The 17433-nt window shown below is 45.0% G+C and overlaps 1 protein-coding gene and 1 pseudogene across 6 annotated transcripts in view; both read right to left on the bottom strand.

Annotated features, from left to right (window-relative positions):
• CAB39L (calcium binding protein 39 like) overlaps positions 1-17433 on the bottom strand; it is a 428008-nt gene that overhangs the window by 356499 nt on the left and 54076 nt on the right. The gene's annotated exons all lie outside the window — the stretch shown is intronic.
• On the bottom strand, positions 4056-5978 carry LOC131273506 (serine/threonine-protein kinase MARK2 pseudogene; annotated as a pseudogene).

Genomic DNA, 17433 nt, shown 5'->3' on the forward strand with positions numbered 1-17433 from the left:
ATCACTCTCTTACTAAATAGGTTTACAAAAAACTAGAGCGAGCATATGTAGGGAAAATAAGCCAATAGAAAGAAAACTCCTACATTCACGGGCTTGCTCAGCACACTATTATTTCTAATGAACAGCTCTTGGAAACAATGCAGTGTCCAGGACTAGAAGTCTCTCTGTTTGACAGGTGGACTTCCACACAGCCCCATGTTTTAAGTGGCATCTTACTGCACACAGGGCGATGGTCCTTAGTCCAGGGCGTCCCTGAATCCGCACCTCTGCAAAGTAAGCCCCAGTCTTCTGCAGTGGGCAGGAGCTACGGGCTGCGGACCATTCTGTCCAGACTCCCCCTCTCCTGACCTGCCTTTCTCCCCGCCTGTTCCACCACAGGGTCCCTGATGTCTGCAGTGCCAAGCGCTGCAGGGATCAGAGCATAAGTGAGCGGGCCTGTCCTTCTGCCGCTGCTGCCTCAGGTTAGGGTTCCCTACTTTTGCCAACAAGTTCCTAGTCCTAAGTCCACACTTCACTTTCACTATTTTATTATTCTGTTTTCCTTGTCTCTCTATTCATCCTTGTGGCTCAGTCCTTTAAATTAATCACTTTATCATCATTTAAGTTATGTGAGAAAACAGAGGTAAATGTCAATGCTCATTTCTCAGTGATTATTGGGAAGTGTTTCATAAAATTCTTACATTAATGTTCATATCCTGTTGAATCTAATGTTCTAGAACCCTTAGAGGATAATATTGTGTGTGTGTTGTGTATTGAGGAAAGAGCACTGGACTCAGATTCCTAGTGGAGCCTAAATTTTATGCTTCTAAAAGATTTTGTAATCCCATATACAATTTTCCTTATTCCTTTGCCCTCATATTTAAATCTAGTTAAGGGAAGAGATGTGGCTCAGGCAACTGAGCTCCTGCCTACCTCATGGGAGGTCTGTGATTTGATTCCCAGTGCATCCTAAAGAAGACAGCGAGCTGGTATGTTGGGCAGTGGCAGCGATCGGACGCAACAAGACGACACAAGAGACCAAGAAGAAAAAACATAATGAGACACACAACAGGGCAGGGCATGCAGGGGCTTAAGTGATTACGCATCTCCCTCCCATATCAGCGGTCCTGGGTTCAGTTCCCGGTGCCTCCTAAAAACAGCATACGGCAAGTGCAAACAATGAGGGGGTGGGGAGAAATAAATCTTTACAAACGTAAATAAAAATTAAATTTGCTTAACTTTTAAGATCTTTCTTTTGCAAGTAACATTGAATTTTTGCCAAACCAAGTGTACTTTCAAGGAATGAATAGAACCAGCCTTAACTAAACTTAAAAAATGATTTTTCCACATGCAGTAGAAGTATATCTTGTTTTTGTCAAACATGGTTGTGCCCCACATATACACTAGAAGGAAAGTAAACCTTCAAAACTAAAAGTAAACCTTCAGCCACTGCAGGACCTCACTGTCCATGAGGGAAGGCAGGAAGCAGAGGGGTGGCCCAGGGAGGTGGGTAGGGGGGAGTCACTGTGGCAGGAGCTGCGTGGATCACAGCAAGGGCACCCCGAGGGAAGAGCAGCAGCAGGTGGGTGCTGTGGGGCAGAGGCTCTCCTGGAGGGAAAAGCCTGTGTCCCCTCACCAGGGAGAGGACCCCCGGGGCAGCCTCCTGGGGACTGGGGGCCCAGCAGCCTGCAGCCCCTGCTCTCTCCAGGCCTGGGGCAGCCCCTCTTTCCACCTGGAGGGCTGGGGGAGGTGGGAGCACAGGCTCTTTGGAGGACAGGACCCGACAGCAGCTTGGGAAGAACAGGCCCGACTCTGGGGAACGGGACAGCATTTGGTGCAGGGGGGTCACCAGCACCCCCTACCCTCACCTCTGCATCCTAGAGCAGCTGCCAGCCCCTCCTGCTCAGATCTGCACCAGGCCAGGTGCACAGATGCCCAGGCATGGGTCCCAGGGTCCTGAGGTGAGGGACAGGACACTGGATGGTTGGCTTGAGGGGAAGGAGGGAGGGGAGGGTAGAAGCCTACGTGGGCTTTGCAAGGGCTGCCAGGGAATCCCATCCCCAGGGCAGGGCCCCAGGGATGCAGTGCCCACTTCCTGCTTGGAGCTGGAGAAGAAGGGGACCTTGGAATTTTATTTTCTATTGTTATGCATATTACTGTCCTTTAGAGGCAACCCCCTGTGCTGCATCTTCCCCTCCTCCACTTCCTTGGACCACTGTGGAGGACAGGGTGGGAGGGGGAATTTCTGGGCAGGGAAAGAACTGAGAGACCCCCAAACCTCTGTAAGCATCAGGCTCCGGAGGGGAGGAATTTTGCCAATGACACCCAGCCTCCCTGTGTTCACCCTGCGGAAGTCACCCATTCTCCCAAAGAAGGACCTACCAGGGGAAGCCAAATGAGTTCCCCAAACAGTCACATAAGATGCCTCTCAGGTGGCCGCCCCCAGCTTCACCGCCCACCGCCTGCATCGGGAGCCCCCCTGAGCCTTCTCGCTGCTCCCAGTGATGCTTCCCATGCTCCTGCCTACCTGGGGGTCTCTGCCCAAACCAGAGATGGTATCGACCCTCTTCTTGGGTAAGCTTTGAATAAACAGACTCTGCTTTCATTTGAATTCTCTTTATTTCTCCAGAATGAACTCCACTCTCCTACAAAGAGGAAGATGGGGAAGGCAGGAGAGGGGTGCAGGGCCCCAGGGGACACAGGCCAGTCTCTGCAGCAGCGTGGGTGGGGCGAGTGGCCCCCTGGCAGCGAGGCTCTGCAGGCCGCTCCTCTGGGCCCCCAGATGGCTCCCTTCACCTTCGGAAGCTGAAGCCCCTGGATCTTAGGAGCCGAGGCTTGGAAGGTCTTGTGGATGAGGATCTCTTCTGCAGGTGGACCCACTGAGACCCGCCCAGCACTGCAGACCTCCGTCCTCCATGCCCTAAGCCCTCCAGCACACGTGGCACTCATGCCCAGCAGCCAAAACTGTTGTTCAGGTCCAACTACAGCTGCTGTGTCCACACCTGCTCATCTCCCCCACTGTCCTTTCAGGCTCCGTGTGGCGCATGAGCTTCTTCCTCCACAGTAAGTCTAGGGAGAGCAGCCTGGACTCTTCCCATGGTTTCCATTTTGGTCACTGCCTCTGCTTCTCCTCACCAGAGGTGGGAACATCTCCATGTGCTTTTTACTCTCAGGTTCACAATGGACTTCTTATTTCACTGCCATCTCCCAGACTCATTCGCCAGGACCAGGAATCAAAGACAGCTCAAGCACAGCTGGCTGCAGCCCCTCAGGCTCTCTGGACTGGGCACCACAAATGCTCAATGGAGAGGCCAAGAACCAGGAACCCTGCAGCACGGCTTGGTGGCCTCACCACCCCACAGCAGCAGCATGGATGGAGTCCAAAAACAAAACATCTTCCCAAGCTAAGTCCAAGAGAGCTCTGTCCACAGAGGGCAGCTCCCACAGCAAGGCACCTAGGGAAATTTTCCCTGCATTGGGTCCCCAGCTTCTTGTTCTAGCAACAGCCAGGCCAGAACACACCCAAAGGGAACCTGTTCAATGTTAAATGAAGATATAAGCAGGTCGGGTTTGCCAGGAGGTCATTGAACCTCAGCAAATACCGAGGGGAGAAACCAAGGTCCACTCAGTAGACTTACCATGGAGGACGGAGACCAGGAGCCCCATGGAGTCCACAGAGGAGATACGGGAGACAATCACCAGCAGCCACGAGTGGGACCTCAACAGCCAAAACATGCTGCTGTGGTGTGTGTCACACAGGGCTGGGGGTGTACACAGGGCAGGATGGGGGTGTGCAGAGGCCACGGCGGGCTCGCAGTGGGGGTCCAGTGAGGAGGACCCCAGCACCTCCACGGCATGCAGAACATTACCAGTAACTAAGGAGCTTTATCCAGCTCACAGGACATGTGGCGTCAAGGGGCAGCCCCTGGGCCTCACCACCAGCCTGGGAGAAGGACAGGAGAGGGGAGCAGGCCCAAGGCAGCTCTGGGGTTCTGCCTGGGGGTGTGGGCAGTGGTCGCCTGGGCAGCGAGGGCCTGCCCCCCTTGCCTGCTCCCCAGAGGGTGCCTGGGAGCGCTTTACACCTGAAGCAGCTTTGTGAGTCTGGCCTCAATGTCTCTAAAGGCCCTGGAACTCCCAGACACCCTTTTGACCTGCACCCCATGGAGCCCCCGCCATGGCAGCCTGCACACTTCCACCCTCCACTGGAGGAAGTCCTCCTGGCCCGGCGTGCCGCACACGCACAGCAGCCCGTGGGGCCCCATCAGGTCCCACTCGCAGCCAAGAGCATCGAGCACCCGGCAGATCTCCCCCATTATCTCGTGCGGCTCCAGGGAGCTCGTGACCTTCATCCTCCACTTGGGGTCCCGTGACCGCGGCAGGGCCCCCTGAGGGCCCACTTGGTTGTCCCTCCCCTGGTGCAGCTCCTTGCAGGTGCACCCTAGGCACAGGAAAGTCCAGAATCGCCTCCACATGCTCGGCTGGCCCTGCCTGTTGGCGGGAGGGGAGGCAGGCCTCCCCCTGCAGGGCAAGTTCTTCTGCTCACCCCTGACTTGGGGTGTTCCCCTGGGCATGGCTTCACCCATGCCAACAGCGGACAGGGGAGTGCTTCCTTCAGAGCCTCCTTCCCTACCGCTTCTCACGTGGGAGGAGGCGGTGACCGCAGGGCCAAGCAGGGGACCCTCCTGATGACGCTCCTTGGGGCAGGGCCTGGCGGCTGGGCTGGGCCTCACCCAGGCCATCCGGGGCTGCTGGTCCACCTGAGGCAGGGCCAGGGGCCCTGTGGGGGAAGCCGACGTCTTGGAGGCTCCTGGCTCTGGTATGCGCTGGCTCTCCTGGCCCTTGTCCATGACGGCCTGACTGAGGATGGTCCTCTGCAGGGGAGGAGAGCTGCAGGGTGGACCAGGGCGGGGGGCAGGCTGTGGTGGGAGGGCACAGAGGTGGGCTTCTCCCACTCCTGGCCTGGCAGGGGGCTGGGTCTGCGGGGCGCTGGTGGAGGTCCCCTGCTCCCATCTGCTGTGGCCCAGCAAAAGATATATGGCCATGACTTCATCATGTCTGTCATCTTGCAAGGACGCATGTATCTCCTCCTCTTTGTAGCCCATGGCTACCATCGCTGCTATCCGGTGGGGGTCCTGGCGAGCTGGGAGGGGCTCCACATACGGCCTCAGTTGTGTGTGCTCATAGCCCGTATTGACCCACGGGTCAGTCATTATGTCTGGGAGGCTTGACCTCCTACAGGGATCCACTGTCAGGCACTTTTGGAGGAGATTCCTGCAGTTCACAGACAGGTGGTGTGGGATGCGGAACTCCCCGCTGAGCACTACCTCCTCCAGGAGCTTGGAGCTCCGTGTAAAAAAAGGGAACTTCCTGCTGACCATGGTGTAGAGAATCACCCCCAGGCTCCAGACGTCCACGGCCGGCCCATTGTACGTGTGCCCCTTAAATATTTCGGGGGCTGTATAACAGGGAGTGCCACACAGGGTTTCCAGCTGCTGGCTGATGTCAAAGGTGTTACTTAATCCGAAATCAGTAACTTTCACATTCCCAGCAGCATCCAAGAGGAGGTTGTCTGCTTTTAAGTCTCTGTGTGAGATACACTTCTGGTGACAGTACTGCACAGCAGATAAGACTTGGCGAAATTTTGCTCGGGCCTCCTCTTCTGAGAGAGGGCCATGGGCCATCAGGTAGTGCAGGAGATCACCTCCACGGGCGTACTCCATTACGAGGTAGAGCTTCTCCGGGCTGTCAATGACTTCAAAGAGCTGGACGATGTTGGGATGGTGCAGGCTCTTCATTATGCTCACCTCTCTGGAGCGCATGCGGAGGCTTCTGGGGCTGTCCTTCTTGTGTATGATTTTCACGGCTACCTCATGGCGGGTGAGGACATGCCGCGCTAGAAAAGTCATGGAAAAGCCACCTTTGCCTAGTAATCTCGAGAACTGATAATTCTTCAGGTGGGTCTCCTCCTTAGCCCTCAAGGCTGGGAGAGGCCGCAGCATACTGGAGTTTATGCTGGGCTGGAGACCCGGTAACTCTATGCAGACTTTCCAATGGGAAAGCCTGAATAACTGATCTAATAAAAAAATAAATAAATAAAATGCTAAAAAAAAAAAGAAAATAAAAAATATGATAATAAAAAATAAACAGGAGTAAAATAAAAGGGAAAGATTAAAAAACAACAAACAGGCAAAAGGTAAAAGCAAAATAATTTTTTAAAAAAGTAAATAATAAAGAAAACAAAATCGGGAAAAAAGAACTAAGACAAAAAGAAAAAATAAGAAACAAAATAAACGAATCCACAAATGATAAATAAACCAGCGAAGGGCAGTCCTAGTCCACAGGTCACCAAAAACAGCTTCCTGGGTAAGCGGACACTGAGCCTCAGCTGCAGGGCCTTATATAGGGGCAGCAGGCCCCGCACAATGGCTCCTTGTGAGGTCATCCAAGCAATGGGCCAGTCCAGGCTGTGGTCATCCTCAGGGCTTTCTCCTCACTTTCTGGTCTCAGAAACCCTCTACACTTGCCACAAAATTATGGAGGATCCCACAGAACTTTGGGTTTCTGTGGGTTCTAGCTCTTCCTAGTTCCTTATCAGAAATTATAACCTAGAATGCCACAGTGCCTTCTACATTTCTAGTTTGAAAACCTTAATGATATCTGGCTTTGAAAGAGTTCAGAATATCTACATTGGAAATATCCAATTCTTTTTCTATAACTCTACACGATCTGACTCAAAGGGATCCACAACTCAAGTGATAGCGTGGTTCTCTCTGAAAATGTTCTGTTGCTTAAAGCATAAGAAGGTACATTACTGGCATCTATAATGCTGAGGGAAAGATTGCTTTCATCCTACTTTCATTTCTTGCTTTCAGTTTTGCCCAGGTTTTCTATTGTAGCTGTCTCCCTTCCACAAGCCAGAAAGCTCACTGGAAGACCTCCTTTTTCCTGTCTTTACAAGTAGAGAGTGAAGCTGTGCATGAAGAAAGCAAGTCTTCTACCCTTTCTTCTCCAAGTCATCACTCTGGGCTCGGTCTCCCTCTTACTCAGCATGGTGGTGGTGTATGGGAGGTGCACATGGCACTGACCCCTCATGGCAGAGAATGGTAATTCCTACATGACTCTTAAAAGCTTCTCTGAAATATAATATCGCTATGCCACTTGGCTTTGCAAGTCTTGAGTCTTTTTGATACCTCAATTCTTTCATTATTGCCTACTTCCATACTGATTTATGAAGTGAACCATTTTCTATCCAAACTGAATAGAACTATTACAGACTGGAAGAAACTGGAAAGTGAAAAGATCACTTACTTTTGGTAATGTACAGTGGTGATGGTAACACGACATTGGGAATATAATTAATACCACGGTATTATATATCTAAATGTGGATAGAAGGGGAAATTTGGGGTGGTATATACATTGATAGAATAAAAATTAAAAGTAAACAATAGGACTACACAATACAGTGAACCCTAAAGGAAACAGGACTATAATTAATAGGACAATTATATTCTTCACAATTGCTAAAAGATGGAAAAACCTAAGTAATCATAAACCAATGAATTGATAAGCAAAATCTGGTATTTTCATACAGTGGAATATTATTCAGAAGAAAAAATCAATTGCGGAAGCAAAGACAATGTGGAGGAACACTGAGCTTATTAGGTTGAGGAAAGGCACCAGACACAGCAGGGCAAATGCTTTATGGCCTCACTAACATGATCAAAATACAATGAATAGACTTATGGAGATGGGACTATGAAATGAAGTTAGGTGGGAGATGGAATGTGGATGAAAAGGGGAAGATGATGCTGGGTATATATAGAATACTTATTCAGGTAAAATGCATATATGGGAATGCTTGAACTTGATGGCAACACATTACAATGAATGTAACAAACACTGATGATTTATGAATGAGAATGTTGCCAAAAACAGTGTCTAGGAAAATTAAGGTTAGTTAGAGGACAGCTGAAGAATACTGGGAATGTAGAACAATGATTTTGGCAGGAGATTGTGATTAGTAAGAGAGAGCAATGGGCTTCTACTACATGTTAAGAATGTGCTGATACAATGGAAAAATACAAATTATTTGGAACTATAATTAACACCATTGTGATGATTTTCTACCAAAAGCAAGGTTGATACTACATTAATGCTCAGGGCTAAAAAAAAAAAAGACAGGAATTTGGTTTTATGAAATATGAATAGGACTAAGCAGTTCTTCTCTTACTTTTTCATTAATATTGCATAATTATGACATTTAACTAATCTCTGTATCTTTATGAACACTACAGGAACAACTGAGTTAGAATTTGCAATTAGACCAGATAAAGATGAGATGGAAGTTTTTAGGAGGAATGTATCCATAACTTGTTGAGCTGCATTTTTCTGTTATATTTTTCTGAATTTGAGATAAGGTTATAAAAAATAGTACAATGATAATAATATTTACTCATTGATGGTAACAAAGGTACCACACTAATGTAAAATGTTTAAAATGGGGGCAGGAAATGGGAACACTTTATGCATCTTTCTGGAAATCTACAACCTCTCTAATAAAAAAATATTGAAGGCAAAGATAAATACCTCTTGGGGACACGGACTTTGGCCCAGTGGTTAGGGCGTCCGTCTACCATATGGGAGGACCGCGGTTCAAACCCTGGGCCTCCTTGACCCGTGTGGAGCTGGCCATGCGCAGTGCTGATGCGCGCAAGGAGTGCCGTGCCACGCAAGGGTGTCCCCCGCGTTGGGGAGCCCCATGCGCAAGGAGTGCGCCCATGAGGAAAGCTGCCCAGCGTGAAAAGAAAGAGCAGCCTGCCCAGGAATGGTGCCGCCCACACTTCCCGTGCCGCTGACGACAACAGAAGCGGACAAAGAAACAAGACGCAGCAAATAGACACCAAGAACAGACAACCAGGGGAGGGGGGAAATTAAATAAATAAATAAATCTTTAAAAAAAAAAAAGATAAATACCTCTTAATACACGGGGCAATGAAGTGGTAATAAGAATTTTAAAAACGACAGAATTTGCAGAACTCAAGTAAATGCTGCATTTTTTAAGGTGGGGATAAGGTGAAGGATGACATATGAGTTTCCAATCCCAGGTGAGAGTCAAGATCAGTTCCAAAAGGGCAGTTGGATTCACAGAAAGATAAGAAATTACATTTTAGACACATTACATCAGACCCAAAGAGGGGACATTCATGTAAAAGCTACCAAAGAAAAAAGGTGGATGCTGGATTCAAACAAATTGATGAAAAACCAATGCTTAAGTTACAGATTTGTGGGTAATTGTATAAAAAGCACAAGTAAATGTGGGTAAATAAGGGATCTGCAAAGGGAAAAAGACTGGAGAGGGTAAAAAGCAAAAGTAAAAAGCCTTGACCATTAATATTAAACTGAGAATATGGAGGAAGTGTAAAGGAGGGAGAAATAAGGGTCCAAGAGGATCTGAACAATGGGGCTGCAGAAATCAAGAAAAAGCAACAATTCAGGAAGAATCTATGTCACAGGAAGGGGCTTTTTATGACTTTGAAAGTCTGTGACTTTCTAATCACTTTGAGAAACAAACAATGTGATAGAGTAAGAAGAAACACTGGATTTTGAATCACTGTTTTGACTCTTCTTAGTTCATTAGAACTACAGAATATTTTCACCAAAAAGAATTATGTAGGTATAGATAGATAAATGGATAACCAAAACTTACAAGTGCATGTAGAAAGATTTACTGGATCATACCAAGGATCAATATTGTAGACAAGGGATACTTATTTCTTCTACCCCAATTTTTCTAATAGAAAAATTCCAAGTCCTCTAAATTCATTCTCAGCATCCAAAAAAACAAAACAAAACACCATCCACAAAAATCACATTACATAGAATAAGAGAAGTGTAGTCCTTCAACCATACCAAAAGAAGGGTGTCATAATAAAATATATCACTAATTCAGAATTAAAAGCATTTCTTTGAAAGTATAAAACTAAAATTAGCACTATACTTTTAAATACATGTCCCAGAGACTTAAATCTTTGGTCTGTTCACATGCTGGCTGAGCCCTGATGTCAGCAGAGTCGCAACACCTACTCACCAGTTCACTGGACTCACCCAGGACATCTAACGAGGAGATGATGGTGGACAACACCCATCCCAAGGAACAGAGAGGGTGTGCAGCTGCAAGCAAGATGGTTCCATCCATCTGCCCCATGGGAACTAAGCCCCTCTCAATTAGAAACAAGAGTGGGCATCACCATCCCCAAATCCTCAAGATTGGGGAGTGAACAATGGACTAAAGTTGACTTAGTAGTAGACAATTAAAGACTTATTGCTATTTTATTCTAGCAATGGAAATTACTTTGACCATTGTAAAGGCAGTGGCCACCAGAGGTCCTGAGGGGGAGGAAAAGAGAAGAATAGGTTCAACATGGGTGCATTTTCAGGACACTGGAATTGTCCTGCATAACACTGCAATGACAGATACAGCCTTCTACACATTTTGTCATAACCTATAAAGTTGTGTTGAGCAGAATGTAAACCATAGTTCATGCTCAGTATCAATGCTTCAATATGTGTTCAATAATTGGAACCAATGTACCACACTAATCAAAGATTTTCTTAATGGAGAAAAGTGGGGGAGAGTTTCAGACTCTTGCTGCAGCTGACGATGGCTCAACATGGCGAGATGTACAATGATATCACCTCCAGACTGGCACGGTGTCATGGTGCTGAAGGGCACCATGCACCAGGCTGGTGGAATACTGGAGCCTGCCTTCCTAGCTCTTCTCTAGGGTCAATGGTGCTGCAACATGCTGGCTGGATGAAGGGCATACCAAGTGGAGCAATGATTACCAGAGACATGTAAGTAGAACTTAAACACAATTGGCACTATGGCCTCCCATGGAGAGAGAACATGGATGGTATTGCAAACCTGGAGCTTAGATCTATTAATTGCCACTCAAAAAGAAACGTATGCAGTAGTTGCTGCATTAATTAGTATTAAGCACAGAACCTATATGCCTAGCGATTATAATGAGACATTTCTGTTCTAGATCATCTGCAGAGGGATACTGAACATGTTAAAAGGTCCTGGTAAACTTCATTTTCTAAGTAGTTAATGAAAGGCATGCTTAACCCAGGTCTCTTCCTAGCCCTTATTCCAAAACCTGTCCCACTCAATCCTGGGGCTGACTGGCAAACCCACATGCCATCCTACCAGGGTTAAGCATTTTCCCACCAGGAAGGAAATGGCAAACAGGTGGCTGCCACGGCAGGGGCTCCATGGGGTGCAGGTCAAAAGGCTATCTGGGAGCTCCTTTAGAGACACTGCACCCACACTAACAAAACTGCTTCAGCTTTAAAGCAATTTCATGTTCCATCTATTCTTCCCTACTCCTCCTCTCATGACCTTTGGTAACTACTATTTTATATCAATTTTACAAGTTCTTCAGTTACACATGCTAATAACTACAATAGCAATAAATCTACAGTGGTCCATGGTTGCCCTCCCCATTTTGTTTATCCCTCAGTCTTGAGGTATTGGGGATGACATCCACTCTGCTTAAGAATGAGAGGGGGTTTAGATCTTATTCAGCAGATAGAAGGAATTGTCTTGCTTGAAGTTGTATATACTGTCATTGGGGTTTTTTTGGATGGGGGTTGTCCATCCAAAATTTGGATACCAAATTTGATAACTGTCATCTAGGCAGAAGTTCCATCACCCAAGGTAAAAATTTTTAAAGTTTCTTAGTGACAGGACAAAACAACACCAATACCTGGTTTTTTCCATTTCTAATACTGGAAAGAATTCCTGAACTCTCAGCAGCCCGTCCCTCCTGAGAAGGCTGCACACTGACAGGTGCTCACTCTGCTCTCCAGCCCTGGCTGTGTACTCTGCTGCCTGTTTTGCAGCAGACTGTCTGGTGACACTTGCCTCCTCCTGTGCACATGCAGAAGTCAGGGAAGGAGGGAAGCTCCCCATCCTGCCTGCCTGTATAACCCAATTTCTCCTATTAGAACTGGAGTGTCTTCACCGATACTGCAAGAGATGGACTATAGATTCCATGTGACGTCACTACATCCCACACCATTTAAGAGCTAACCTGATTCCTCCTTTCCCAATGTCCTTTCGATGTATGGAGAGAAAGCACTAGAGCTTTATTTTCCTATCTCCTATTGCCTCACTCAGCTCGTTACATTTCACACACTTACATAATTATATATAATATTTTACAAGCAACAGCAAAATGTCTGGCTGTCCTATATGTTGAAAGTTGCTCACAGTCATGCAATAAATTTAGGACCAGGCTCTAAGTACTATCCCAGCATTCCAAACTTACAATCATGTCTTCCTTTTCATTCAGGTTTCTCTCCAGTGCTTCTCAAGACATGTGAGAGGCTTGCTTTTGAATGAGGTAAGTGCTTGCAGAGCTCAGATGAAAATATACCAAAATGAATGCTCTTGAACTATCAGAAAAGCAAAGAATCACAAATAGAAATTGAAGTACTCAACCCATATTGTATGAAGAGTTACAAATAAACAACTGATGTGTATATCATTCACTGGAAGGAATTTATGTATTTTTAAATATTTTATGACCTATGTATGTGGATTTGGGTATCTTGACACAAGATGTCTAACATGAGTAAAAATTAAAGTATAAAGAAACAAATGCACATCACTCCTATAATGATACCAAATGAACCAGGCACATCTGAGACATACACATAAAGATTTACATAGAAAAATCCAATATTAATGGGGTAAAAAAAAAAAGATATATCAGACCTTTAAGAGACCATTTTTCCCAATTAAGTATTTAAAACATTTACTAGGAAATAAGTTATTCTTAGTAAATTGTTGTGTCAGTGTGATATAAAAATAGGTATTTATAGTAGCAGTGAGTATTATATACTAAACGGTACTTGGTGTCCAAGGAAATTTCCTTATTAAAACTTACTAAAGGCAAAGGATTTATCTCTTTTGTTTCTCTGGTCCATGTTCCAAGACTACAGGCTAGATTTATACAAAGTCACTTCAAAATGATACCAAGCAGTAGTTTAAATTGCTCAGGCATTTTCTTTGGTCCTGTTCCTGACTTACACCTTCCTCCAAAGCCAGAGATATATTTATATGTGAGTAAAACTTATACCATGGGAAACCATCATACAAATAGCTTATAGATACTTGTAAGTTCCAACTGTGACCAAAAATAATTGGACTATTTGTAATATGCAAAATAAATTCCATAAAAGATAAATCCACTTAAAATTATTCACAATTTTTACAAGTGTAGAAGTCAGATCACGTGTTACTAGATCTACCATTCTATGTTATCTTGGTAAAAATAGTTATGGTAGGACCATGAAGACTTAAATCTAAGAAGAATCACAGAACTATGAACCTTTTAAAGTCACTGTGGCAGATAAGATCAAAGAACATTTCAAAAGTTTCACCCTTAGATATGAAAACTAAACACAGAAATGACAAAAATAATTCTTTCAGAAATAAAATTTAACATAAATTAGTATATTACAGCTTTAAAATATTTTGCTTAAATAATAAAAAAGTATGACTGGGATAGAATTGATTAGAATGTTTTTGAATATTGTCTTCCCTACAGAGTTTTCATGGAAAACTGATATAGGGAACTTTCCTCAAGTTCAACATTTCATGAGATTAATGCGCTACATAATAAAAATGTGGGAAAAATGGCTCTGGGAGTTTTGGGACACGTATTTTCTCTTAAAATGTTTCTCTGTTTCTGAAAATAGTGGAGTAAAATGCATTCCTTCAACATAATTCTGACCAGTTTTGAGACATAATCCTTTACTTAACATCCAATTTTCTGAGAGTACACATACCATATTTTAAATAGAAAATACCTGTGAGCCTACGTTAGAATTCAATATTCTGACATCTTTTTGATAGTCATGGTTACTCCATTAGTCAGGGTTCTCTAGGGAGACAGAATCAATAGGAGATATCTGTCAATAGTAAGAGATTTTATAAGAGTCTCTCACATGACCGTGGGGATGCACAAGTCCAGGTTCCACAGGCAGGCTGCAAAGCAAGGGCTCTGATGAAAGCCCACTGACGGTTCTTGATGAGTGTCTGGGAGACAGTGGTTGTCCAAACAGAAGCTGGGAAATTGTCCCGGAATGCTGGAGTCGCTTCCCCTTTTGAGGCATTCAGCTGACTGGATAAAGCAGTACTCATTGCTGATGACAATCTCCTTGACTGACGGAGATGCAATCGGCCATCTATGCAGTAAACTCACTGGTGACTAAAGTCCATAAATGTCCTTGTATTACAACTAGCTCAGTGTTTGCTTGGCCAAACAACTGCGCACAATTACCTGGCCAAGTTGACACATTAGCCTAACCTTCACAGTTACTCAACTCATTTTGAATTGTGCACCTTTACAACCAGAAGTTTCTTTCTAATGATTCTCACCATATCTATGGTCCCTCATACATGGGAGACACTTATATATTTTAATGTAATATTTATTGTGATCTATGTATTTTTAAAAAAACTCAAATAAAAATTTAAAAATTTAAAACAATAAGAGGTTCTGTGGGCGGCAGACTTGCCCAGTGGTTAGGGCATCCGCCTACCACATGGGAGGTCTGCAGTTCAAACCCCAGGACTCCTTGACCCATGTGGAGCTCGCCCATACATAGTGCTGGTGCACGCAAGGTGAGCCCTGCCACGCAGGGATGCCCTCCGAGTGAGGGAGCCCCATGTGCAAGGAGTGCACCCCATAAGGAGAGCCGCCCAGCATGAAAGAAACTGCAGCCTGCCCAGGAATGGTGCTACACACACAGAGAGCTGACACAACAAGATGATGCAATAAAAAGAAACACAGATTCACGTGCCACTGACAACAGAGTGGACAAAGAAGATGACACAGCAAATAGACACAGATCACAGATAACCGGGGTGGGGAGAAGGGGAGAGAAATAAATAAATTAATTAAAAAAATAAGACATTCTGATTATGCCACACCCCACCACACCCCACTCATCCCACATCAACAGCCTCTTTCATCAGGGACACACTCACTGCATTGGGGAATACATCTTGGAGCACTGCTATACCGCCTGGATTATAGCTGACATTGAAGATTACACTCTCCCCCAGTCCATTCAGTGGGATATGGCAGGATATATAATGTCCTGCATCTGTCCCTGCAATATCATTCAGGACAACTCCAAGTCCTGCAAATGCCCCCATATCACACTGCTTCCTTCCTCTCCCTGTGCTCAGCAACTCCCCTGTACACTGTCTCCACATCAATGATACAGTTCCTTCCATTGCTAGAGTCACAATAGTTCTAGAGTAGAATACCAGTAAGTCCACTCTAATCCATATTTTATTCCACCATCCTAGGCACCCTGGGATAGTGATGTCCACTCCACCTCTAAATCAAGAGGAGGCTTAGATCCCACATAGCTGATGGATACAATTCTCCTGCTTGCAGTTGTAGACTCTCTCGGTTCCCTGGTGTGGTGGTTCACCATCCTCACCTCCTTGTTAGCTCACCTGAGTAAGTCCAATGAAATGGAGATTAAGGTGCCACAACTCCGCTGAGGCTCAGGGCCCAAGTGGCACATGGACTGCCCAGACATTCAAGTCTACTGAGTATATACCAACTCCAGGTTCAGCACAAGTGACAGATGAGGCATGTGTAGAGAGGTCACATGTGAGTCCAACTCCATCATGCTCAGGGGCACAAATTCCAAAGTAGGGTCCACTGGCAAGGCATTGAACACCAGAGCCATCTGCCATGACCGTAGAACATGTGTGCCTCTGTAGCCCTCAGGAGCACCACTACCTGGGGTTGTTATCTACTTTAGCTGTCTCTGGGATCCTGCTGAGGTGTGCATAAGCGCAACCCCTCTCATGACCTCCCGGCTCATTTTGAAGTCTCTTAGCCATAGAAACTCATTTGTCTTTACCATTTCCCCCTTTTATTCAAGGCATTTTTCTAGTTGCATCACTAGCTGCTGCTTGGGAGTAATTCCTTGGTGCAAGGAAGGCTCAACCCCGGGAGTCATGTCCCATGCTGGGGGCATGCTAAGATTGGCTTAGACAGAGGCCACATTTAAGCAACAAGGAGGCTCTTAGGAGTAACTCTTATGCACCCTGCAGCTCTAGGCCTAGTTGGAATTTCAAGCACAGAGGCTCATAAACATAGTCATCAGTACCAAGGGCCCATCATCAGATCATCTTTCTTCACTGGTCTTTGCCTGTGCACTAGGGGGACTGTTGCTGTTCTGCTGGGGAATGTGACAGAGCTCCCCAAGCTGGCAACTCAGCACTCCCTCAGTTGTTGTTTGTAACTCTACCTACTATGACGATATCCAACAAATACCCAAACATTTTTATATAGCCTATATACATGCCCAGGAGAACTCCCTCCCAACCATGTGCCCCCCATCAATGACACCCCACACCAGTGTTCCTCCCCTGCCATAGTTGAACCCCACTGTGATTCAAAATTTCTTCAAAAATGAAGCATAATATATTGCCAAATTTGATCAGTACGAAAATGAAATAGTAACAGGTTTCAAGATTAGAAACAAAATTCATATTAATTTAGAAAATCTGAAATACAGTATAAAACAGGGGTACTAAAAATTGAAAAATATCATAAAACTTTGGTTTTGATATTTTGCCTTTCATCACTGTAATAGCTGTTGCCCTGTATGTACAGTGGCAAGGCAATCACTTCCATTCTTTCCTTGGTGCCTACACCCTTTTTTTTTTTTTTTAATTTTTAATTTTTAATTTGGTCTTCAAAAAAATTTAGATTACAGTAAGGTCCCATATACAATAGATGGGACTCCCATATAGTCAACATCAAACCCTTTTCCTCCTTCTCCAGCAAGATCTTTTCATATCCTCTTAGGTATGGGTCTTCATACTCCTTTTCTCCACTGCACCTGTCCTTCTCTAGTTTCTTTCTCAATCTGATTATTATTGCCCCTTATTTAACTCTTATTTTGGAAGGGAACAACTGCCATCTTGTCTAGATACTACCTTTAAATGTGTATATATTTTCATAATCAATTATCTTTAAAGGCGTTTTCAATTACATATCCTTCAAATACATTTTATTTCTGAACTTAAGCTTATATTTATGAGTATTTTACTCCTACAATTAAATTTTAATTTCTCATTGTATTTTAATGCTGCCTTTTCAATGACTCTTATCATTCATATGAGGCATTTGAATTTCAGTTTCCTTTTTATTTAGTCTTTTAATTTGGTTTTCATGGTGGCAGTTTTTAGATTTTTTAAAAAACTTTATTTCTAGTGCTATAGATTCCCAATCCTATAGGTTCAGAGTCATTTTAATAGGACCTACAATTTTATCAACAATTGGTTTTCCTATTAGCAGGCACACAAAATATCTGCCAAAGTAACTTACGTATAGCACATGGTCCAAAA

Source organism: Dasypus novemcinctus, chromosome 15 (genome assembly GCF_030445035.2).
Source record: "Dasypus novemcinctus isolate mDasNov1 chromosome 15, mDasNov1.1.hap2, whole genome shotgun sequence".
In the NCBI taxonomy this organism is placed as follows: Eukaryota; Metazoa; Chordata; class Mammalia; order Cingulata; family Dasypodidae; genus Dasypus; species Dasypus novemcinctus.